We start from the raw sequence: 26,169 nt of genomic DNA, 5'->3' as shown, positions 1-26,169 counted from the left end.
TTCAACAAAGAGGACAGTAAAACCTTGGAGGGAGGGGTGGGGGGCTTAAAATTCGTCTGGATGCGGTAATGCAACATCACGGAGGGAAGTGGGGAGGAAGCACACATGGGTGAGCACATCACAGAGGGAAGTGGGGAGGAAGCACACAGGGTGAGCACATCACGGAGCGAAGTGGGGAGGAATCACACATGGGTGAGCACATCACGGAGGAAAGTGGGAGAAAGCACACAGGGTGAGCATATCACGGAGCAAAGTGGGGAGGAAGCACACATGGCTGAGCACATCACGGAGGGAAGTGGGGAGGAAGCACACAGGGTGAGCACATCACGGAGCGAAGTGGGGAGGGAGCACACATGGGTGAGCACATCACAGAGGGAAGTGAGGAGGAAGCACACAGGGTGAGCACATCATGGAGGGAAGTGGGGAGGAAGCACACATGGGTGAGCACATCACGGAGTGAAGTGGGAGGAAGCACACATGGGTGAGCACATCACGGAGAGAAGTGGGGAGGAGTACACATGGGTGAACACATCACAGAGTGAAGTGGGAGGAAGCACACATGGGTGAGCACATCACGGAGGGAAGTGGGAGGAAGCACACAAGGGTGAGCGCATCACGGAGAGAAGTGGGGAGGGAGCACACTGGGTGAGCACATCACAGAGGGAAGTGGGGAGGAAGCAAACAGGGTGAGCACATCACCGAGTGAAGTGGGGAGGAGTACACATGGGTGAGCACATCACAGAGAGAAGTGGGGAAGAAGCACACATGGGTGAGCACATCACGGAGTGAAGTTGAAGGAAGCACACATGGGTGAGCACATCACGGAGGGAAGTGGGGGAAGCACACAGGGTGAGCACATCACAGAGGGAAGTAGGGAGGAAGCACACAGGGTGAGCACATCACGGAGAGAAGTGGGGAGGAAGCACGCGGTGAGCCCATCACGGAGGGAAGTGGGGAGAAAGCACACAAGGGTGAGCACATCATGGAGGGAAGTGGGAGGAAGCACACATGGGTGAGCACATCACGGAGTGAAGTGGGAGGAAGCACACATGGGTGAGCACATCACGGGGAGAAGTGGGGAGGAGTACACATGGGTGAGCACATCACAGAGTGAAGTGGGAGGAAGCACACATGGGTGAGCACATCACGGAGGGAAGTGGGGAAAAAGCACACAGGGTGAGCACATCACGGAGGGAAGTGGGGAAAAAGCACACAGGGTGAGCACATCAGGGAGAGAAGTGGGGAGGAAGCACACATGATGAGCACATGACGGAGGGAAGTGAGGAGAAAGCACATAAGGGTGAGCACATCACGGAGGGAAGTGGGAGGAAGCACACATGGGTGAGCACATCACAGAGGGAAGTGGGGAGGAACCACACAGGGTGTGCACATCATGGCGGGAAGTGGGGAGGAAGCACACATGGGTGAGCACATCACGAGGGAAGTGGGGATTGGGTAGTTGATGCGATGCCGCTGTTCCAAGAACAGTTTAAACCCCTCTTAAGTGGGCTCTGCTTTGTGGCTTGGAAGTGTACATATAAAACCCAGTCTGGAGGGAAGAGTGCACACTGCTGCCCTGCGGGTCTTTGGCCGATTCATCCAATCACACTTAAGATTTTATGCTAGTAGGCATGTCAATTGATTATTTTAGAGAAAATCCCGCCCTTTGAAATCTTACTGACGCCGGCGCAGAAGTCGGATCTGATCTTCTGTGCTGGTGGTGGTACTGTGAGGGGGGCGCCCATGCTAATGACCCACCTGAACTATATCTGCACTTGAAACTTTCTAGCGATACCTCCACCTCAAAATTATGGACACACTCACGTTTTCAAAGGAAGCCACTAAAATAGTAAAGGAGAAATGTATACAACATTTCAACACTGTCATCTAGAAAAACCGATTTTGAAAAGGGGGGATAGCAATAAAATACACAATTAAGTAGCCTGTTTGTCTCCGCCACGAAAATGTAATGTGATACGTATATTAAACATATTCAGCTTGCTTGTATAAAATTAATGTTTGAAACTTGCATTTTGTCTTCTGTGGAGAGTAAAACAGGGCATTTAACGGGCACTTTATTGTACCCAACTAAGTTTTCGTTATCGTGCCTGTGCTGTCAAAGGCATTTTAAAAGTTCCATGGAGAGGGACTGAGTTAGGGGTGTGGATGTGTGCGTATGCACGCGTGCGTGCGTGTGTGTGTGTGTGCGTGTGCGTGTGGGTGGTGCATCCCATATCGTTACTAGTCGATCTCAAGACCAGACAGAGTGAATTATCAAATTAGTTAATAAGTAATTATGCTATTCTCTTCAGCAATGAATGCTCCACCCCCCGTACAATTCAGCGTATTTTGAAGGGTTTAAGTTCGGGGCGAAGTGCCGGGCTCCACCACGCCCTCCATCCTTTAAAAACAAAATCATCTTGAAACGGAACATAAGAAGGATATATATACACACTTGACAAGAGCCGAGGGAGCCCACAGTGCAATACTTGTGCTATACATAAAGAAGGTGTCTTTATACCTTGCGAGCAGGTATGTGCACGCGATATCTGTTAAGTGTGAGTATGTACAATGGCGCGCACGCTAGGGATTTGTAGAATATACAACTAGAAGTAGACGTTACAAAGTACATAGCGTCATGCCATGGCAACGTTTTTATAGTGAGAGCTACTGCTAAGGACACACTTATAGTAAAACTTCCATGAATAAAGGAGTGATGGAGGAAATCTACTCATTTGTTCAAGATTTTACTTTTACAATTGTAACAAACATTTCCCAACATTTGAGTTCATTAACATATTTGACAATCAAGCAATTCTCGTAGACTTCTCGAGCAACGGAGGTGAATCTAGACAGTGCTTGGGAGCTGTTTCTAAAAACAAATGTATTTGTTGAAGTGAAACAGAAGTTTTAACTCTATGATGACATTTCTAATTTAATAAATAAAAACCTTCTGTTCGTCTTTTCTCGTCGCATAAACTAAAGACACGGTTTATTTTTGCATCGCAAGCCAGATGCAAAAATAAACACGCCGCGGAGCTTGTCTTTATGGGGCCATGTGTTTGAAACACATGGCCCCATAAAGAAAAGAACCCTTTCACGGTAGAAGGAAACCAGACGAGCCCGTCCAAGTGGGCCGTCTCTAAAAGCCAAAAGTAAACGTCACAATGGCTGGCCACCGTTTAGCATAAACAGTGATGCCGGCCAAAGGAAAAGATGGGCGGGGCTTACAGTGCTTTACTGAAACTACCCTAAAAACGTTAAATCTCGCCAGCGAGACTGCGCATGTGCGAAGCCCACGCAGCAAAGACCTAAAAATCACAAACATCAAGCACACAAATATTGTCAAAAACACAGATTTTGTAAATATGTTCATAATAAAAATATCAGAAACACAGACATCGTCACCTATAAATAAGCATATAACATGTAAAAAATATTGATTCCCACAACATTGACTACAATATTATCTCCAACATAACTAATAAATCCTTAATAAATACACGGAAAAAAACAGTGTTAACATAAAACAGTTGCTTCAAATAAACACAAAACTTGTAATAAACATCTATGATTAAATAAATATATATTACATCAATGTAGGAAGCTTGATTTTTGTGTAGTGTACCAAAATGAGGTACACTATGTAGAAAGTCCAGACGACCCTTACTGACTTACAAATCCGGGAGCTCCCAAAGAGGAGCTCAATTTGTGAGGATCTTGGGAGCAGAGGGTCATAGTCTGTGTTCATGGACCCAGGCTGGGGACCTCGGGTGCAGAGGATTTTGGTTGACTGGGCCCTTGTGTCAAAGGCACTCATGGTTCTCTGTCAGACCTGCAGGGGGTATAAAACAGGGCAGCTGGGCGACTCTCAGTATTGGCCTCTGCGAAGTTGATTCCCTTGTCGGTTGGTCGGATTTTGTAGTGTTGGAGTCCATACAAGGCTTCAAACAAGCAATGTTTGCTGCAAGGGGTCTGGTACCCCGGGTATTGGTGCAGGGCTGTTCCTGGTGGTCCTGGCGTTGTCAATCTTGGTGGGGGTAGGTATCGGACCTCCGGGAGCATGGTGACTTCCTCCTGGGTGGCTGCTGCATTGGGGGACTCGGTGGTCAGCAGTACAGTGAACTGGACATTGCAATTGGTACCTGCAGGGTGCAGGGAAGTGGCTGCTGCACTTCAAGGGAGATGCTGATGGCTTGGCAAAGTGTTGGTGCCCCCCCCCCGGCTTTTGGAGGATGCACAGCTGCAGGACAAGTCGGGTTGTCATGACTGTCAGGGCAGGAGCAGGCAGGCAGGGTTTGGTGCCAAGGTCCACCGGTAGTCCACAGTTCTCACTTCTTCTTCAGCTCTTCTTTGTCCTTCTTCTTTTGACATATTACTCTGAGTTCCTGGTGTCAGGGGCCACCTAAATACTGAATTAGAGGAGTTAAAGGGAGTGAAGGGTAGTAGCCAATGGGCTACTTGTCTCTGTGGTCACTACACCCCCTATATGACCACTTCCTGAGGGGACTGGGCCTAACCCTGTCCCAGAGTTCCTAATCCCACCAAAAATCAAGATGGTGGAATCCTTTCCTTGTGGAGCACATTAGGCAGCCCACCTTAGGGTTGTGACTAACCTGGTGGTGCAGCACGCCTACTTGCATATCTAATTTCCCACCTGTCTTGGTGCCAGGGCACAGGGTGGCATATCCCAGGTCTGGGGAAAGCCTGGGTTGCATATCAAAGGTGGCAGAGGCTTTAAAGTCTCTGGCCTTGATATGCAGATTCACTAACCACCCTGCTGCAGGAGGTGTAAACACCTCCTGCCAGAGCAGTCATTATTTCTGACCTCTGAGAGCACAGCTTCAGAGCTGGCCTAATCCAGGGGGGATGAGCACAAAGAAGTAGTCCTGCTCATTTGTGAGTGGATGTTCATTCAACATATCTCGCCAGGCTACAATGTCTGGTGACCAGGGCCGTCTTTAGGGCAGTGCAACTGGTGCTACTACACTAGGTGCTGACTTGGAGGGGGGCACTGACCTCAGGGTGAGGGCGCTGTGTTTTGAAATAATTTAAAGATTTAAAAGCACATAATCCAGAGTTTCTTTTGTATCCATCTTTCAGGCAGCAATAAATATGTCAATATAACTCTTGTGATTAATGTTCCAGCTAGAGAGAGAGATCAGAGTTTTGTCTAGTTGCAGTTTTGACTCACCATAAAGTAGCGCAGAGGGTTAATATCCGTGCTGCAAAGAACAGATCTCTATTTTATGTGGATAGCGGAGTGGATTAGTAAAGACAGCCTTTATAGGAGATTTAAAGCAAATGTAATGTATGTGAGAGAGGGGCTATGGAGAGATATGGGGCACTTTTGTGGGTAGTAGTGAGGGAATCTGAGGAAGAAGAGGTCATGGGGGATTTGGGGGTAGTGCCAGAATAGATTGTTGTACCCTGCTGGTGCGGGTAAGGATGGGAACAATGAGAGAGAGAATGCAGGCAAAGGGGCGATAACTAACTTTCTGAACTACAGCTGTTCCTAAATAGCACCTTTCAAAAGAGGTGCGGGGTACTTCACAAGTACACAAGCGGTCTTTACAGGCATCTTTCACACTCAGGCTTAATGAGTGGACCCATTCATGGCATTCTACGGGGACTGTCCCAGAGAGAGCTAAGAGACAAGCCCCTCATTGTGGGGTGAGGTCAATAATTCCTATGCCCCATGACTATCAATAAACTACCACCAACTATTAGGAGTGTCCTGGGCTGGACATGGGAACATTAATCCTCCATATTAAAAGGAGTTCCACTTCTGGTGAGCCCTCCTGCCTGACAGCACCTGGAGCTCAGCTGGGAGCAGCAACAGAAAGCGTGTAGAGCACCAGCCAGGGAATGCGACACAGTTCAGCATTTTAGGAAAACATACCAGGTCTGTCAGAATGGTATGGGTTTATATATATAGCGCCTACTGCTGCTGATGAACTATTGACAGTATTTCCACTCATTTATTTTAGGGAAGTAAGACAAATATCATATAGAGTAATAATGGTGTCGTTGAGTCTAATGAGCTGTAGCATAAAATTGTGTTTGGATTGCAAAACCAGATATTCTGAGGTATGGCCACAGACCCTGGCAGTGCAGTGTGTTCTCTAAAAGTCACTGCAGTTGAGGCTTCAAGAACTGGACACAATACTCCATTTACAACATTCAGAACTGGACCACTTCTCTAGATGATGACTGCAAAATTGGACCCAATATGTGGCCTTTAGAAAAGAAGACAAAACTCCAAAGGAGAACTCCAGAACCAAACACAAAATGATGGACGAGACCACCAGAACTGGACCTGATACTTTAGACTGGGCCCGTGAGTGTTGAAAAGGGAGACAAGTAGCCGGGTGGTTACTCCACGACCACGAGCAATTTTCAACCCTGCAGTGCAGAAACGGCCAGGTTTTATCTAGTGAATAAGTGGACATTTCAACTTAATGAGGCCTACTTCTGAATCTCTTCTTCCCCACTTGACCACACTGTGTGACTTGGGGCAAATTGTGTTGCTTTGGAGTGCCTACATGCAAGTCATTTTGCAGCCTCGGTGCAGGAGGCATACAATCATGGGCAACGAAAAGCCACTAGGGCACATAAGTGGCTGTGCTATAAGTAAGCAGTTTCATTAATTGTCTTGTTTTGAAACTAATTTGTATAATTTCTTTCTATTTCTTTCTATTTCCATGACAGTAACAAGGAGATCAATGTTTATTTTTTCTCCTTAAACAGAGAGTACAGTAAAACTGGAGGTGTTATTTTAAAATGGGGGTGTAAGAGTAATTAATGCAGATTTATTTTTGCATGAACAATGCATGCTAGGAAGAATTTCTTGTTTATAATTGTAATAAGGTACTGCCGACGCAAATTTGTCTGCATAAAATGAAATGTAGAAGGGGAGTTCAAAATGTTGCGGATTCTCAGGGTGTGCTTGTTTTCTTAATAACAAGCATTGGCAAAGCTAAGGGTCTCGCCTTTGAGACGGCTATTGACTGTCAACTTCTTTTAGCTATGTTGTGCAACATGGCTGAAAGTTAGGGGGGAAACCACTATGAGGTGGCCAGCGCTGACTGCACGAGGGTAGTGATCAGTGTTCTTAGTATTGGATTACTCTCTGCCTTTACCAAAAAATAAACTATTTAAATATCTTGCATCGGAGCTGAAGATGAGGTGCCAAGCAACGAAGAGAGAGGGGGTGGGGTGGACGGAACAAGCAACAACAGGGATGGGGCAGACTTGAAAAGCAACAGTGCACGAGGAGGGTCGGGAAGGGCAAGCAAAATGTGGGGGGAGGGGATGTGGGTGAAAGATAAAGGAATATGAAGTACCCCTGCGAGCAGTGTAAGGAAACCGGACAAGGGAATCAGTACTTGGGCCACGCTCCAGGGTAGGGACAAACACACAAAGAGGAAGCAAAGCCGGCACATGCTGACCAAAAGAGAAGCAAGGAAATGAGAGCGACTCTTAAGCCAACCAATGGTAAGCAATGGGTGGGCTCTAAGCTCCCCCAAGTAAATAAAATGTCTTGCAAGCTACAACACATGTCTCAAGCAAGACGTAAAGTATAGGGTGTGGAGTGGAAGGGGACAAACTGTCAAAGAGGCAAACATGCCCGCCAAATGTACTCGAGGGCATAAAACAACCAACAGCGCCCTCAACACATTTGTGTCCTGCCTCAGGGGAAAAAGCCTTTACCTCACAGCCGTAACCATGTAGTCTTTACCACACTGGAAGTACCACACAGGTAAGTATTTCTACTCTTGCCATGGAGTACTTTGCCATGCCGGTGAGCATTTATTTGAAAAAACATGCTTTTTATGGGTTTTTTAAAAGTGATTTTAGGGTTTATGGATAGGTAGAGGTAAATATAGGGAAGGGTGACTTTAGGGTTCAGGGGGGGTAGAGGTAAAGGGAGGTGATGGTGACTTTAGGAGTGAGAGGTAGGTAAGGGTAAAGGGAGATGAGGGTGACTTAAGGGTTTAGGAGTTGGTGGAGGTAACGGGAGGTGAGGGTGACCTGAGGGCTTAGAGGTGAGTAGATGTTGAGAGGTGAGGGGGACTTTAGGATTAAGAGTGGGTAAAGGTAAAGGGAGGTGAGGTGAGGTAACTTGAGGGTTCAGGGATGGGAAGAGCTAAAAAGAGGTGAGGTGGCTTGGGGCAACAGGGATGGATAGAGGTACAGGGGGTGAGGGTGACTTAGGGACTCACAAGAGGGTAGAGGTAAAGGAAGGTGAGGGTGACTTGGGGTTCAGGGGTGGATAAAGGTAAAGGGAGGTGAGGGTGACTTGAGGGTTGAAGGGTGGGGAGAGGTAAAGGGAATGAGGGTGACTTGAGGGGTGTGGAGTAGGTAGAGGTAAAGGGAGATGAGGGTGACTTGGGGGGGTGATGAGTAGGTAGAGGTAAAGGGAGGTTTGGGTGACTTGAGCTCTCAGAGGTGGTAAGAGGAGTTGAGGGTGACTTGAGGGCTCAGGTGTGGGTAGATGTAAATGAAGGTGAGGGTGGCTTGAGTATTCATGTGTGGGTAGAGGTAAAGAGTGGTGATGGTGGTTTCAGGGTTCAGGGGTCTGTACAGGTAACAGAAGGTGGGGGTTTCATGTGTGTTCAGGGGTGGGTAGAGGTAAAGTGAGGTGAGGGTGACTGCTGGGATTCACAGCTTGGCAGATGTATAAGAAGGCGAGGATTACTTGATTGGATATTATGATAGGATACAGCCTGTCATACGGTATTGTATGGGATGCTATGGTATGGTCTGTCATTTTATAGTATGGTATGGACTGTTATTGTATGGTCTAACATGGTTCTGGTCTGTTATTATACAGTATGGTATAACATGGCATGATATTGTATGAATTGGCTATGTATTGTATGGTTTGGCCAATTATTGTATAGTATATGGTATGATATGGTATGGTTTGTTATTGCATAATATGGTATGTTATTGTTTAGTATGGTATAGTTTAGTATGTCATTAGCTGTTATTATGTAGTGAAGTGGGCGGGAGCGAGGGGAACTATAGACTAGGCATGGCTCGGAGGAATGGAAGTGAGAAATCACTAGAAATGGCCCGGGCATGGGTGGCACTTCTGCAACTCTTCAAACAGTCGGATGAGGATGGCGAGGGGGGGCCTGGGGAGGGGGATGGGGTAGGAGACCCGTGAGAATTTCTCCATGATCATGGGAGTGTAGGGCCGAGGGGAGGACTCTGGACCCGGGATAGGACGCTTCCCTCTGATCTCTTGGTTTACTCGCTGAGCCCGGTGGGAGGGGAACCCATCAGGCGGGGCGGGAGGCTTCAGGGTTCACTTGACTACGTTGGCTACTGGCGGCATGCTTGGGGGGGTGGCTGGTGTGGGGGGCGTTGCTGGGGGAGATTTACCGGGGAGCGGGAGGGGGGGACTGTTGCTTGTGCTGCATTGTGATAATGGACCACTCTTATGGACGGACTGCCTTATGGCACAGATGCCTTGTGGGAAGAGAGATATGCTGTTGTGCTCTGACTGGCGGGTTGGCTGATTTCCTACATCCTGGTTCATCGGGGTAGCCCGACAGCGAGCGGGAGGTTTGCTTGTATTACTTTGTAAAGTTCAATAAAAGTCTGTTTAAAAAAAAAAATTGCTGTTATTATGTAGTATACTATGGCATGAGTATGGTCTGGCATGTTACTGAGACATACAACCTAGCTGCTATCAGCATGCATACACATGTATTTAGGCAAACGCGAATATCACCAATTAGATCTATTTAAAAACATATAGCTTATGTTGGCTTTCAAAACTTGAGAAGGAAGTCAGCATTACACGGAATGTGACCCAAACAATGACGATTTATAAATAAGCACGCATTTAGCGAATACAGCAACATGTAACTTTATTAAAATGTATTAAATTGTGCTTTGTATTGTCATGTGGCTTAGACAAGACTGGCCAAAGAAAATCAGTTTACTGGAAAGTGAAGCTTTTGAAAAGACTTGGAAAGCAAACACTGAGCAAAAGGAACCGCGGGCCCAAGACAAAAAAGCAAATACAAAGGGCATAAAAGCAGCTAAAACAATGAGATGGAGCTGCAAAGGAGTGTGTAAAAAGAACATACAAACAAACGATACACATGACAAAAAAAAAAAGTACCACAGTCTGAGCACAGGCAGCATGGAAGAACACTATTCAGGAACTCAATCAATATTTGGTCCATGCTGCAGAGAACAAAACGTAAACATGGAGACGAAGTGAAGCCAACATGCGCAGACACTCACCAATGAAAAGGAAGAAAATAAGAGTGACAATGATGGGTCGGCTAAAAGCCCTCTTTTTAGAGTTTATTTTTATTTTTAGAAACAATAGACCATCACAAGCAGCAGCGCATGTGTGCTGTCTCAGGTGAGGCCTAAAAACGACAATCACTATATTTCAGACATCCCAGAGAAATAGTTTTATGTAACACATTGGCCTTTGCAACTCAGCTATGTATTTTAGCCAGCACACTGCGCAGCTCTGTCTGCTCAAATCCGAAATGCCATGTGTCAGTTGATAGGTAATCCGACACAGTGACAAACAAATCTTGTTTCTAGTACACTGGCTAGTCGGGGACAAGTCACAGTGTGCCTCCTCTAACGTCTGAGGTCATGGAGTTCTAGTTTTTAGGGAGAAGCCTACCAGACAGCACAGCTGTCTGGCTTGCTAACAACATATTAGGAACATTTGGAAAGCTTCCCTGGGAATGCATTCCACCCATTGCTTACCATTGGCTTTGTAACTCACATTTGCTTGGTTTCTGTTTGCTGGCTTTATTGTTTTAGGCTGTCCAGCTTGAGTTTGTCCCTTCCACGGGCCATACCTTATTTAGTGTATTCTGCTTGTTTTCTGTGAACAGGCCTATAAATATTGTTCTTATCTTGTCACATTTGCTGTGCATTCAAAGGCAGTGATCAAATGTCAGGCTCTTTGTTCAGAAGGAGCTTGGTGTTTTCTTCCTCTGACTTCATAGTGAGGTTATTTATGTGACAATCATGCTGGCTACTGCGGGTGTGCTGGAATAACGCTGTAGAATGTTATTTTGGTTCTAGCACCCAACAATATTTAAATATCTGTAAATGAACTGTGCCGATATTTCAAAATTTCTCAGAATTTGAAAAGCACAATGAAGCACATTTTTGGGTAATTCTGAATTGTGGTGGAAACAAATATTTTAATATGATCAAAACACATCAATACACTAGGTGACATTTCCACGCATTGCCGTTTGTGCACTGTATACGTTTAGCAGTAAAACTATATGTCTGTGCAAATGTAACGGTCATTTAATTTGAAGAATTGCTGTCTAATGGAAGTGCACTACCACATCATGCATTCTCCACTTTACCCCACACCACTCTACTCTGCACCACTCCACGCTACTCTACTCTACTCTGCACCACTCCACATTATGCTAATCCACTCTACCAGCTGAACTCTATGCCGCTTTACTCCAAACCAGTGCACTCAGCACCACCTTACTGCATGCTAGTCTACTCTGCACCACCCATTCTAAGCCACTGTACTTTACTCTCTATACCACTGCGCTCTATGCCACAGCACTCTACACTATTGTACTCTACATTACTGCACTCTACTCCACTCTCTTGTTCTCTGCACCACTGTACTCCATGTCAATATGCTATACGCTACTCTACTCTGCACCATTCTACTCTATGCCACTCTACTATATACATACTCTTCAACACTGCTCTCTCTGCCACTGCGTTCTCTGCCACGGCACTCTACACCACTGCACTCTATGCCACTGCACTCTACTCTTCACCACTCTGCTCTATGCCACTCTACCCCAATGCACTGTATGCCACTACACTCTACTCTGCATCATTACACTCTATGGCATTGCGCTCTACCCTGCACCCCTCTACTCTACTCTGCATCACTCCACTTTACACCACTTCATTCTATGCCACTCTACTCTGCAACACTGCACTCTCCACCACTGAACTCTACGCCATTCTACTCTGCACCAGTGCATCCTACAGTCTACTCTGCACCACTCTACGCCACTCAATGCCAATGCATTGTATGCCACTGCACTCTACGCCGCTCTACTCTGCATCACTGCATTGCACGCCAATCCACTCCAAGTAATTTTTATCTGCTCTGTACCACTGAACTCTATTACACCGCACTGAAATTGATGTGGTACCACGAGATGCCACCTACCAGCATGCAGTGATATTGTGGATGGTTTTCCAGATCCAGTCCGGGGGAATGTTCAGAAGTTGAGAATTATGCAGTTAGATGGATTTTCTACCAGAAAATGAGTTACTGAAGAAAATGACCTTGTTTGTTCATACTGCTGTACTGCACTCTATTGCCCTTTCCTAGATCTTGTCTGTGCTTTGTAATACTTTGAGATAGTAAGGTACATGGATTAGAACTCTGTGTAATCACTCTAGATCGTGTTGCTTAATTTCACTGTGAATTGAGTGATGTCTTTAATAAAAAGCAAGCTACTGTGCTCTGTTTTGTTTGCTTTCATATCTTTCTAGCTCTGAAATCTTATCTGCTGCTTATATTTTCTTGCATTCAGTATCTGGGAATCATTCTTTTTTAGTAGTTTCTAGGGCAATCTATCTTGAAATTTTAATCATCCTGTAATTATCAGAATGTTGAGAGTTCCATTGAAGACAATCGAGCATCAACAGTCTATAAAGCTAAAGCTGCATTAGGCCCCTTGCTTTCAGCATCATAATGGCCTAATCTGCACCCTCTGGCTCTCTCTTTCCTCTGCCTAAGCAAGATATGTGGAATGCGCAGGGGAAAGGCAGAGTCTGTAGACCAGGGATCAGAGGAGCCTTTCCAGCTCTCTCCTTCTGCAGCTCACATTGTCCCTGGAGCCTCAGATGGGGGGACAGGGGAATTCTGCTCAGCTGCTGGGTCTTTCTGGCTCCAGTAAATTACGAAAAGCTGCTTGGCCGAGCTGAGAGAGAACCAAGGGCTCACTTCAGACTCTTTTCACAGTTGTTGATGTGTGCATTCAAGAATGAACATCCGTGGCCCTACAAACTAACAGGCACATGCATCATCATAGGGTTTTGCGATTCCTTAATTGCGATTATTAAGGAATCGCAATTAAGGAATAGCAAAACCCTATGCATGTAGGAATCGCTAAAGAAATAGCGATTCCCACAAATTCCTTAATTGCGACTAGCAAATTGCGAGTCGCAATTAAGGAATGTCTTCCCATTCATTCCTATGGGCCTCCAGGCCCAAAGGAATGAATTAGAGATTGCGGGAGCAATTTGCGAGTACCAGTAGGTACTCGCAAATTGTTCCCGCAATTTCGATGGTGCAAGGGTGTCAAAATGACACCCTATTGCACCCATGTATGTTAACTCTGCACATATGTTGCATACACACATGCTCTAAGGGCATGTGTGTGCGCAACATGAAACTTAGAAAAAAGCAAATAAGTGCATTTTTCTAAGTTTTCGCAAATTACCATGAAGTCCAGCTTCATGGTAATTTGCTCACGCTAATAGCGAAATCGCTATTTTTAAAACTGTAATGCATTGCATTTAAGGAATCTCAATTAGGGATTCCTTAAATGCTATCGCTATTTAAGGAATCGCTATTTTGAGATTCCTTAAATAGCGATTTGTGCATTTGGGATGATGCATCCCAAATGCAAAAATACCGGTCGCAAAGGGGCAGATTCTGAGAATCTGCCCGTTTGCGACCGGTTTTGTGCTTGATGCATGTGCCTGTAAGACTTTGGAGCTGCAGAGAATCTTCAACTTCTCTTTCTCCAAGGAGTCCTTTGTTTTAATGAGTACTTTCCTGGCTCATGGGACAGAATCTTCTAATAGCGTTATAGCTTGCCAAAGCAGGTTCCATGGGCCATTAAAGTCCCATTCCCTTGTTATAATGATTAAATATTGAACGCTGTAGTAAACATATCAGTTTAGGAGATACAGTGGCATAGCTTTTCCATCCAATGTGACAAATGTGATATATTTCAACTTAATAGAGATTTAACATATATGAACATATTTTATCAGGGTTATTTTTTATGTGTTTAGCCATATTACTGATAATTGGTTTACTTCTTTCATTCCAAGAACGTGGTACTGGTAAAAAAAGATTCTTCATATCTGTGTCTCTCAACATCAAATGACTGTTGATTGTGATGTTTAGGTCTGGTGGCTGGGTGACAACATGCCTCTTGGATGGCTTGTTGTCCACTTGATACCACATGTATCCCTCTTCCTGTTCTCTTGCCTCACTGCTTTCCCATCCTTAGTCATTCATAGACTGGTTGATACCAGATATGAGGTGTGCAACTAGTTTCTGGCCTGCACCTCATCTGCTCTATTTGCTGCAATGGCCTGCTGTTTGGCGTCCAGCTGCCAGTGTTTAGAGTGTACATTTTACCTTAGTGGGCTGCTCTGATGTTTTTGATGGTTGGGTGGTAAGGTTATCATCCACATCTTCCACATTACCTGTGCTCTGACTAGCGATCATGTCTCCTCTGCCTGGAAATTCACCTCTTCTTCCATGTTCACCATCGGCGGGATGTTCCTTATGTACATGCAGTTCTCAAGAGCTGGACGCCAGGTTGGTCGTCTCGACTGGATGGTACGAGGTCTGAAGCTTGGACAATCGCCTCTGGAAGCCACCTTGCCAGCCAATGAAAAGAACACAAAGCTGTAATGTGCCCTGTGAGGAAACCACCAGGAGGAAAAAGTGACAAGGCAGAAAAAACCTGGACATAATCTAATGTCAAGAGGAAGCAAAACCCCAACATTGGAAGTGGGGATAGGTCCATCGGGAAACATATAACAGCGGCCATGATGGATTGGGTAAAGACATAAGGAAGCCCCGTCCGATCATAGCGATTATGCTGGAGCAGAGTTTTCTGTTGAAAATTTATCTGGTTTTTAAGCTCCAGTTTTGTCTATAAGTCGTGATTAAAAATACTAATTCATAATTAGTAATTATTTGTCTTGTGTGAAAATTCTAATTAACCAACATGATTAACAAGAGAAATTACACGTGGGAATTCATACATGTTGCTTAATAATAATGTGCAGGTTTTATTAAATGAATGTTGCTAGGTGCTGTTTGTTTTAAAGCACAAAACGCTTTTGAAATAACGTGTACTAATGCTTAAATATGTTGCAGATGGCTAGTTAATTGCATACACATAAAGGTATTAGTGGGAATTAACACTGTTTAATCATTGCGATGATGTAGTAACGTTGTTTGTATTTCTTTCGATTAAGATGGTTCGTTTTGGCCTAAGAGAAAATGGATGTCGTTTACAGCCTGTATTCGAGTGATCGAATTTTGATGAGAGGGCCTTGCTGAACATGGTCGAGAGTCACCTGACCACAGCCTTCGCCTGGTTTAAAAGTTTTCCGTGAGGACAGCAGCTCTGGGCGTAAGTCCAAGTGCCTTGGACGAGGATAAGGTCACAATGAACAATGACAATGCTGCGGTGGCTCTGCTAGAGATATCAAGGAAGAGCGGCTTCGAAAGAAACATTTGTAAACTTGAGTTTCCTTCTTCCGTCTTTTTATTTTTGTGATTTTTCTGAGCGGAGATTTTCCAAATGTAGCGATGCTACATCCTTTCCTGCTCGCTCTGCTCAGCGGCTCAACGGAAATTCAGAACATTTTATGTTACTATTATTTTGTAATTTTTATTATAAATATACTAGACTAGAGAGGGTCCGTGGTCATTGCATTCGGGATTTTTTTGAGGCCACTTCTTCCCAAACTTGCGTTGGTGAGGATCGATGCTGTGAGGACGGCGACTTGGGAGACTTCTACTAAGAGACCTGTCCTGACCCATTTATGACATTTAGCTAGAATAGGTAACTATGAGAATAATGATTTTATTTTGATTGCCTTTCCATTTGAACTAATTTTAGATAAAGTACCATAATTTTAAATACAGTGTTGGTGGTTATTTCTTGTCAATTATTGAGTACTCTATTGTGATTATTGTTGTTTAAATCATGACTCAAGACAGTATCAATTTGGTCTCATTGACCTTACTGCAGATGCAGGGTGTTTAGGAGGTTTCTCTCTTCATGGTTGTCACTGATAGAGTAATCCGAGTGTATGTTAGTGAAATGGGCCCAAGCGTATGATGAGTGCATGTGCGTGTATCTGTGAATTTACTCTATCCGTGGAAGTAGGGAGAATTTGTATGCCCGGATCTGCACCAATTACACTGCATGCTTGTTAAGGGGCATGGAAAACTGACCCCTGAAATGCCCTCTCCAGGACCCCTCGTACCCCAGACAGCACCATGGAGGACCCCCAGCAGAGCAAGAAACCCCAGTAAATGTGGGCTCCACCACCTGACGCACTGATGTCCAGCTGCGAGACACGTTCGCCGAGCGAGATCTGCTTCAAAATGACGGTGTGGCCCGAGGGCGTACCTGCCAGCATTGGTTGGGTCTTTGAGGCTTAGCTTGAAAGTGTGGTTGCTCTCAATAATGGACCAGATTTTATTTTTGCCTAGTTGTAGAGGCAGGTGTCTTCCACTGGCACTCCTTAGCATTTTAGTCTTGTGCTGGTTCAGAAAGTGCTTCAACCAACTCTGGAGCTCCTACCAACTCTTCTTAGTCTCTTCCAGATCACGTTTGAAGGGCGCTTCGTTGTCCTGGGCTTCCAAAGTGACTATCCTACTACTTGATGACATCAGATGAGAGGCTCTCCACCACATCATCCTTGAACATATATTTGTTTTTGTATTGTATATATGATTGTAGTGTACTTGCTGGCTGAGCTGGAGCCTTGTGAATTTCTTCTACCTGGACCATTTCTTGTTGACTCGCTGTAATGTCTGCAGCGGGGAAGGAATCCATTGCCTATTTCTCTTATAACTGTGCAGCTGACCTTTGTTGATTTTGTGGGTGTTGTTCACTTCATAACATGTCTTAAAGGACAGGTTGATTGCAGCTGTGATTCTCATGTTGACCTGGCTATTTGCAGCTTTTCCCAAAGTTTCCACAAACGCATGGTTTATCAGCAATTAGATTTTTGTATGCCGCAAATTTGCTTTTTAAGTAATAGCGTGCTGCGTTGTTTCCCTGATTTCTAGGTCAGGGGTTTGACAAAGTAGATGTCAAACAGATCTGTTGCTAACTATACACATAGAGTGGACTTTGCGTCCACCCCTTTAAACCATTAGCTTTCTTTAACCAGCCTCATTGAACCATTGGCTTTAGACTTTGCCAAACATGTCTTAGCTCAGCCCAGTGAAGGTTTCATTGCTCACCTAATGCCATTGGCTGTTTGAGTATATTGTTCTGCCACCACTCAGGTTCTTTCATTTAAATGCATGAGGGACTACTTCACAACTATTGCCCTCTCTATGTTCTGCTACTGGTCTCTTGACATGTGTCTTGCTCTAATGTGCTAACACTACATACGTTATGTTAGACATGGGGTCTCTAGTTGGCAGTGGTTTGCACCCTGTACAGGTTGGGACCCCCACTCTAGTCATGGTAAGGGAGTCATACAGCTAAGATAACCGCTCCTTATCCCCTTGGTATCTTGGCACGAGCAGTCAGGCTTATCTCAGAGGCAATGTGTAAAGCATTTGTACCATACACACAGTAAGACAGTGAAAACAGTACAAAAGGAGCCCACACAAGTTTAGAAAAATAGCCAATATGTATCTGAATAAAACAAGACCAAATCGACCAAAATCCACCATACACAAGTCAAGATATCACTTTTCAAAGGTTAAATAAGTTTAGTCCATAGAAAGCAATGGATGTGAAACTTTTAGATAAAGTACCTTGGATGCGTTAAAATGTAAAGATGCTGCGAGGCGCAGGGAAGGTGAGGCACCAGAAAAGCAAAGTGATGCGTTGGTCCCATATTCCCAGGGGAGATGATGAGTCAGTTCCTTACTGCCAGGGTAGGTGATGTGTCAATTCCTCACTGTTATGCAGAACAGGTGATGCGTCAGTTCCTTACTGTCAGGGGAGGTGATGTATTGGTTCCTTACTGGAACGGGAGGTAATGCGTCGATCTCCAGACACGCAGCCTTGGTTCCTTACTGCTGGGCAATGTCGATGACGAAATCGGCGCCCATGGACGATGCATCGAAAATCCAGACGTGCTGCATCGATTCCACAGCGATAAAGCAGGCACTGTGTAGGAGTTGTGCGTCACAGACTTCAGTGATGTGGTGCTCGAAACTCACGCTGTGGCAGTTCTTCTGACACGCTGCGATGTAAAGCTGGGGCCTGCGGTGAAAGCTGTGGTCGATTCGACGATCAGGAACCATGCTCCAGTGCTGGCAGTGGCGATACGTCAGAGTTTGTAGCGATTCATTGATAAAAACAGATGCTGGGAGTCAATGCGTGGATTTTCTCCTTCAGTTCACCGGATTCCACTTCCAAGGGCTTAGGGACTGGATTTGGCACCACTTGGCAAGTCAGGACTCTAAGAAGAAGAGCCCAGGCACTGGTAGGTAAAGTCTTCTGATATACCCAAGACTTCTTAACAGGTGGCAAGCACACACAAGCCCTTGGAGAACCTTGGAAGAGGGATACAGAAAGCAAAGTCCAGTCCTTGCACTCCCAGGACAGAAGCAGCAAGCAGCAGGCCAACACAACAAAGCAACAGGCAGAGTGTCAGTTCTTCCTACACCATCCAGCTCTTCTTCCTGGCTGAATATCCTTTAGTCCAGAAACAGGGCTGGCTTTAGCACTGGTGTCGCCCTGTTCCACAATGATTTTTGGCGCCCCCCCCCCCCCAATCACCACCTTGGCAATGGATTCCCGCACTGCCACCCTTTAACTATCTCCATAACCACTTACTCTCAGATGCATTTAATTAGTTTATGGTGTCACTCATAAAAAGAGAAGGGTGGCAGAGCACTTTTTATTGCACATACATTACAGAGACAATCAATCATATATGTGTAAATTAATGTATAGGAAACGTTACATAAGAAGGAGGACTACAAGGCGTAGTATTTATATGTCATCCATACTGGTAGGGAGTATAGTTTAGGGGGGCTTGGTTTGGAGAAGCACAAAGTCAGAATTTGAAACATAACACCATGGTTGGGAGGTTCTCTTTAATAATCGGAAATTATTTTTACCCAAATTAACCCTTTTTGAAACATTAGGATAATGAAAGTCTGGTGAAAAAAATCAGTACGCTCTAATCTATACTTGAAGTCTGCATTTCAGTTCTTTGATGACAGTTAATAGCTCACTGTTTTACATTAGGAGTTTAACTTGTAAACTGCAAGTAACAAATAGAAGTCTCTGACGAAAGCAGTAACCCACTGACCTATTTATGTTATATTCACTGTGATTTGCATGGTACACATTCTTTGCAGCAGGCATATTAACCCTCTGAACTACCTTATAAGGAATCAAAACTTCCAGCAGACAAAGGTTCCACTAGACAAAACTATGGTCACTCTCCAGGGAGAACATTAATTTATCACTGGAGTCAACTTGACATTTTTATTATTGGCTGAAAACTGCTGGAGGCCAGGAACGCGGCAGTGTGTGCTTTAAAAAACAATATAAAGAAGCAAACAGGCACCCCCACACAAAGTCTGCACCCGGCACGGTGGCACCGGTCGCACCACCCTAGAGCCGGCCCTGTCCAGAAGTGTTCTGATTTGAAAGTGTCAGAGGACCAATACTTATACCTCTTTACTTCAAGGAAAAGTCTTTGTAGTGCACAAGACCCTGCCTTTTTCTGCCCTGGCTCCAGACATACTACAGTGGGGTGGAGGCAGCTTTGTCTGAGGACAGGCACAGTCCTGTTCAGGTGTCAGTGACAACTCCTCCCACCACTCTAGCCCAGGAAGGCCCATCAGCCTGGTGATGGCCCATCAGGATATTCAAGGCACACCTCAGCTCCCTTGGTGTGACTGTGTAGAGCGAATGTACAAGAGCCCAACTGTCATCCTAACCCAGACGTGGATTCGTCAGACAGGCAGAGCAATAGAATAGTTAATCCCAAAAATATCAATTTTCTAAAAGTGCAAGAAACAAAGTCGGAAGTGGCCGGGTAGTTTCAAGTCACTTTACTTAGAGACAACGGCAAGTTCATCAATAAACTAGGCCTGTGTGTTAATTTCACAGTTCACTACACAAAGTTATTGCATTTCAACATGTCTAACAAGCATTTGCAATGCAATAGGTCTCGCCTTTACGCAAGTTTAAGCTATTGACATTGTACATGACAATGGGTTTTATTTGTTTTAAAAACGAAAATAAAAAAAATGAAAGGCATTGTTATTTGCAACGTCAATAGCTCAAACTCGCGTAAAGGCGAGACCTATTGCATTGCAATGCATCAAGGAGACCCTTACTGCTCCATGCTAAAAATTGAGCAGCTGATGTCAGCTTCCCCTCCAGGCATGGAGGAAGACCATAGTGAGCTTCTAAGTAGGGGTGAGAAAGAGGTGTAATAGAGGGGTGGCTGTTAGAGCCTCCTTGGTGTTAAACAGTAATGGTGTTTTTATCGTCAACATGGTTAGCTTTCCGTTGGTTGTTACGCGCTATCACTTTTGCAGTAGTCAGTTTGATACGCTGTAATATTCCTGGTAATGAAGCCCAGGAAGCTGCATTGATGCCTCTGGGGCTTTAAGCCACTGAGCTATCTTGCTGCCCTTTGAAGTTGCAATATGGCGAATGCTCACAGATCTCTGAAGTAGAGGTTCAAAATCGTAATTTAGTTTACTACACTTCACTGGAAAGTTATGTTGGACCAGTATTTCCATAGTACATTAACCTGACAGAATGAGAGTTATCCTAATATGCCATTTATGGTAAATGTAAATAGCCGACGTAACTAATACCAACTTTAGCAGCACTCTATGTATCGACCGCAGAAGGCTAAACCCTCGCGTTCACCTTGCCAGATCCGGAGCTTGTGAACTGTAGCAGACAGCACCGATGTCAATGCGGGCGCTTAACTCGCTGAGCCGAGAATGCTGTACTGCCTCATTTTACAGAGCAAGGGATTGCTAACTGGATAACTCTGCCTCGTGACCTTACAGTGTTAAGTAGCAAGCTCACGCATTGTTTACTCGAGACATTTCCTGTTGTCAGAGAGTGAGGAAGGTGGAAACTGCAGCGTGCACTCTAAAAGCAAAGATGGCTGCTTAAATAAAACTTGTATGCAAAACAGCCAGTGAGGCATTGTTTTCCTCATTATGTGTTTATAGCACTTTGCTCCAGATTTGTTCTCACTAGCGCCGATGCAGTCGAATATTCACTCAATATTTGGGCAGTGCTGCTTTAATGTCTCGTGTTTTCAGCGCAGCTGCTGGGCAGTGCTGCTTTAATGTCTCGTGTTTTCAGCGCAGCTGTTGGCTACTTTCACGTACATGTACGAAGAACCCGCTCTGTGTTATCTATAACCGAAGTCACTGATTGGGGCTTCGATTTCATTACCATCCCCCGACGTTGATTGTGTTGCGAAGCCACCTTCTTGCAGCACCGTCTAAAATTGCATTTTTCTCTCTCCACAGAATTTTGGCTTTGAGAGCGCAGAGTAGCAGCAGGGAGAAGATGCATGCAATAGTAAAACAAAAACCAGCCACGCCCTACACGGTGACGACGAGCGGGACTGAAAAAAGAAGTGAAACAAAACAAGCCCGGCGGAGCGTGGCGCGCGCGCTTGGGGGCGGGGGAGCGCAGTCCAGGCGGGGGAGCGAACCCTTTGAAGTGCTCCTAAAAAGCGGAGTGCATGGCGGCACCAAGCGCGTGATTGTGCGCGTGCTAGCAATGCAATCCGCTTTTTGGGAGCACTTTGAAAAGCCCTTTTACAATAGTCTCGCCTTGCGATCGCTTACGCGATAGCAAGGCGAGACCTAAAAAGGAACAACTCTCATCTTTAGCGTTATTCAAGTGTACCACACTGTAAATCAGACAGAGCGCATCACTACTGTCGGTAGTCACACTGGTGCAGTGGGCACAGTACAATGAGTATTAAGAATTAATTTCTATTAACTGTAAAGGTACTCAACATAAACAATATGTGTCAACATTCGTAGGTGCATTGAACAACACATTTTACGATAATCGTTGTGACTAGTCCAATTTTATTTAGCAAGAGGGTTGTATTCACTTTGACCCTCTTAGTGCTGGCAAAGGGGTTTCGAAATCATCTGGTATGGCATATCTTTGTGTTTTTTTTTTTTTTTTTTTTTTAAAAACCTTTATTTTATATCAGTGACACAGCTATTCAGCCGACACCCCGGAGGTACGGCAGCTTGAGAGGTTCAACACATGCTTGCGTCCACATAACACTGACAGGAGAGCCAAAGGTTCTATTTTGCATAAACATAAATACAACCCTAAACACAAGCAAGGCGAAAGGTACTGTAAACACCAAGAGAGGTTCCCAAGATAGATCACGTCCAACAGGCACTGATCTATAGTAAGGGAAAGGAGGGAAAGGCAGAGACTCCAGAAACAATCACATATCAGCGGGAAAGTCAAAGCCGGAAAAGGACTAAGGGGAAAGTTGCTCCTCAGGCGGATCCAGGTCGGGGGGCAGGCATATGTCCCCTCTGTACTGGTTCCATGGCCCCCACACAGCATGCCATTTCCGAGGGCGCCCCCGAGCACAATACACTGTCTTCTCCCTAAACATGCTCCAGTCCATGTTTTCCATCCACGCTGTCAACGTGGGCGGCCTATCGGAGCCCCACAGCCGAGTGATATCGCGCTTGGCTACCATGTTCCCCAGGGTCACCCACTGAGTCTGTGCCGCGTTGTGGTCAGTAGGACTCCAGACATTCAGGAGACAACATCGCGCCTCAGGCTGCATAACAATTCCTGTCACCTCCCCCATCACCTCATGGACTTGCCTCCAGAACTCCATAATCACACCGCATTCCCAAATAATATGGAGGAAGGTACCCACCATACCACAGCCTCTCTTACATAGGCCCTCCTCAGAAAAACCCATGTGAACCAACCTGGGCCCCGTCACGTAGACCCTATGGAGTATTTTTAGCTGCACCAGCCGCAGGCGCGCGGGGATAGCGACCTCTTTGGGAGAAGAAACTGCGTACTGCCAATCCTCATCATCTAGTTCAAGCCCGTCCCTTATCCATTGGGCGCGCAACCCTAGGAGAAGATCCGCCCGAACATTGATAAGCTTCTTATAAATGAGCGAAATCGTGCTCTCTGGCATGTGACCATCCAGGATCCGATCCTCCAACGGGGAGGACTCGGGCACCTTCTCCCCCTCCACAAGGACTGACCGCAAGGCGTGGCGCACTTGTGCATATCGGAAGAACTCCGTGCTCCCCAGCTCGTATTCCTTCTGCAGCTCCTCGAACGACTTTATCCTACCCTTAACCAAAAGGTCTCCAACCCTGGATATGCCGATCAAATCCCATTTCTCGAACCCTTTTGTGCGCCAAAGCTTCCCCAGAATCTCGGAGTCGAACAGAGGGGTGGCAAGGGTAAGCTTACCCCTCCAGCCCAGCGAGTCCGTCGCCACCTTCCACACATGGACGGCCACTCTGGTGGGCCCCGTGAGGGTGAGGTCCGACGATTTCGAATACAACGCTCTGTGGTAATTACCCCCACGGAGCAACCAGCGATCCATGGCGAAGCCAGGGCTGAGCGCCGGACCATAGACACCATGGTTAATCGCGCTCAACTGGGTGGCCCAGTAATAACGTTGAATGTCTGGAAGCGCGATACCACCGTCGTACCACGGAAGCGTCAACTTAGCGACTGCGATACGCGGACGCCCGTCCCATAAGAGCGCGCGCTGGTGGCTTTCGATCTCACGGAAATAGCTGGCCGGGACCAGGTCAAGAGTATTCTGCAGGGCATAGAGGAAACGGGGAAGGGACATCATTTTAAACAGTGCAGCGCGGCCAAGGAGGGAGAGCGGCAATCGCCGCCAGCCCGCCACATCCCGCCGCAGACGCACCGAGGGAGGGAGCAAGTTCTTCTCGTAGCGCAAGATGGGGTCGGTGGAAATATAGATCCCCAAATACAAAAAGCCCTGCTGGGCTATCTGGATCGAACAGTTACGCGGAACAGGCGGGACATCCCCACACAGGACGTACAAGTGTGACTTCCCCCAATTAATGACTAGGCCCGAGTTTCTACCGAAAGATGTCAAGACGTCACAAACCACTATCAGAGATTTCTTAGGCGAGGCAAGATATAACAGAATGTCATCAGCGTAGAGTGAAATACGGTCTTCGTGGTCAGGCGACCAGCGAAGCCCACGTATATCCGGGTGCCACCGTATCCACGCCGCCAACGGCTCAAGAGCAAGGGCAAACAGCAACGGCGACAGGGGGCAACCCTGCCGGGTGCCTCTCCCGAGCTCGAAAGGTGCCGACGCCCGCCTTTTTACCACGACGCTTGCAAGAGGCCCCTCATAGAGCAGCCTCACCCACCCCACGAATCCAGGCCCGAAGCCGAATTTGGCCAGCACCGCCCACAAGTATGCCCACTCTACCGTGTCAAAGGCCATCGTGGCGTCAAGGGACGCCACAATAGCCGGCTCTCGTATCGTACCCGTCCTGGCAATCACTCCGTGGAGGCGTCTAAGGTTTAGTGCAGTGTTACGGTGCGGGATAAAGCCCGACTGATCCGGGTGGATCAAGTCGCCAAGTACCCGGACCAGGCGGGTCGCGAGAATCTTGGCAAGGATTTTCGGCTCGACGTTGAGGAGCGAGATCGGCCGATAGGAGCCACACCTATCCCGGGGCTTTCCGTCTTTATGTATTACCACGATCGTCGCCAGCCGTTGATCGAGCGGAAGAAACCCGTTCCTCCGCGCCTCCACGAACATGGCGGTCAAGTGAGGAGCAAACTTATCCGGACAAAGCTTGTACAGCTCTACCGGCAGACCATTTGGGCCCGAAGCCTTGCCGGAGCGCAACGCACAGATACCACCTGCCACTTCGTCTACAGTGATATCACCATCGAGGTCCTCCCTATCAATAGCGGAAAGGCAGGGCAGAGCGATGTCACGCAGAAGATCACACGAGTCCTCAGTCGATCTATCTGAGACCGAGGCGTATACCGTACGAAAATAGGCTGAGAAACACCGGACTATACCGTCGGGATCAGTGACAACCTCTCCCCCATCCGTCAACAACTCCGGCACCACACGATTAACACGCTCCTTTTTGTCCAGCCATGCCAGCAATTTCCCGGCCTTATCTCCGACATCATACAACCGCCCCTGCTGCTCCCTGTGAAGGGTCTTGGCGGCATTTGTCACCAGATCCCTATACTCCAATTGCTTCAGGCTCAAATTGTGCAGCGTGGACGTCTCAACATCCCCTTCCAAGGCCAACTCTAAAGCCGCTATCTCGTCCTCCACTTGTATCACCTCGGCATCTCTCCGCCGCTTGGCGGCCACTACCAGGGACAAGGCTTCTCCTCTCAGTACAGCCTTAGAAGCCTCCCACAAGGACACCGCGGAGTCAACTGAGCCCTGGTTTTCTCGAAAGTAGTGGTCAACTGTCTTCAGCAACGCGCTGCGCAGCTTGGGGTCCCGAAAGTACCAGGGGTTAACGGGAGCCACCCTGCCCCCCGCCACCCGGCACATGTCCAGACGTGCCCACACCGGTGAATGATCTGATATGCCCCGTGCCATGTGCCTAACCTCAGTTACCAAAGAGGCGTGTGCCGCCAGAGTGAGCAAATAATCAATCCGGGAGAGACTCCCGTGGGCCCCGGAGTGGAAGGTGTATTGTCGCTGAGTGGGGTGCCGCAGCCTCCAACAATCTACCAGGCCAAAAGTATCAATAAAGTCGGGAAGCCACTTCTGAGCCCCCCCCGGTGTCTCTGGGCGGGTGCCTATCTAGCATTCCAGAACCAACCGCATTGAAGTCCCCTCCCACCACCAGCATCCCTTCGGGGAGTTCCAACAAGGCCTTGCCCAGATCAGCAAACGTGGAGGCCTGCAAGGCAGGAGGAACATAAACAGAAACCAAAACCAACGTTCTGCCCTCCCACCTCCCAGACACGGCCACAAAGCGCCCCCTATCATCAGCAATGGTGGAGTCAACCTCAAATGGTAGGGAAGCTCTGACAAGTATGCCCGCACCCCTGGAGCCCGAGGAAAACCCAGAGTGAGCAATGAATTTATAGCCCTTTCTGTTAAGCGCATAACACATATTCC

General features: G+C 46.7%; 1 long non-coding RNA gene across 2 annotated transcripts in view; it reads left to right on the top strand.

Annotated features, from left to right (window-relative positions):
- Positions 1 to 15,947, top strand: part of LOC146798643 (uncharacterized) — a 134,313-nt gene extending 118,366 nt beyond the window's left edge. Inside the window, exon 4 of one of the 2 annotated variants that reach the window (XR_014968739.1) lies at positions 15,280 to 15,947. This is a non-coding gene — a long non-coding RNA (uncharacterized LOC146798643). The remainder of the gene's footprint in view (positions 1 to 15,279) is intronic. The other variant, XR_014968740.1, reaches the window with a different exon arrangement.
- The last annotated feature ends 10,222 nt before the right edge of the window (positions 15,948 to 26,169 follow it).

Source organism: Triturus cristatus, chromosome 9, assembly GCF_964204655.1.
Source record: "Triturus cristatus chromosome 9, aTriCri1.1, whole genome shotgun sequence".
Classification (NCBI taxonomy): domain Eukaryota; kingdom Metazoa; phylum Chordata; class Amphibia; order Caudata; family Salamandridae; genus Triturus; species Triturus cristatus.
Note: the sequence above shows the minus strand (reverse complement) of the source record. Positions and strands in the feature narration are given on the sequence as shown.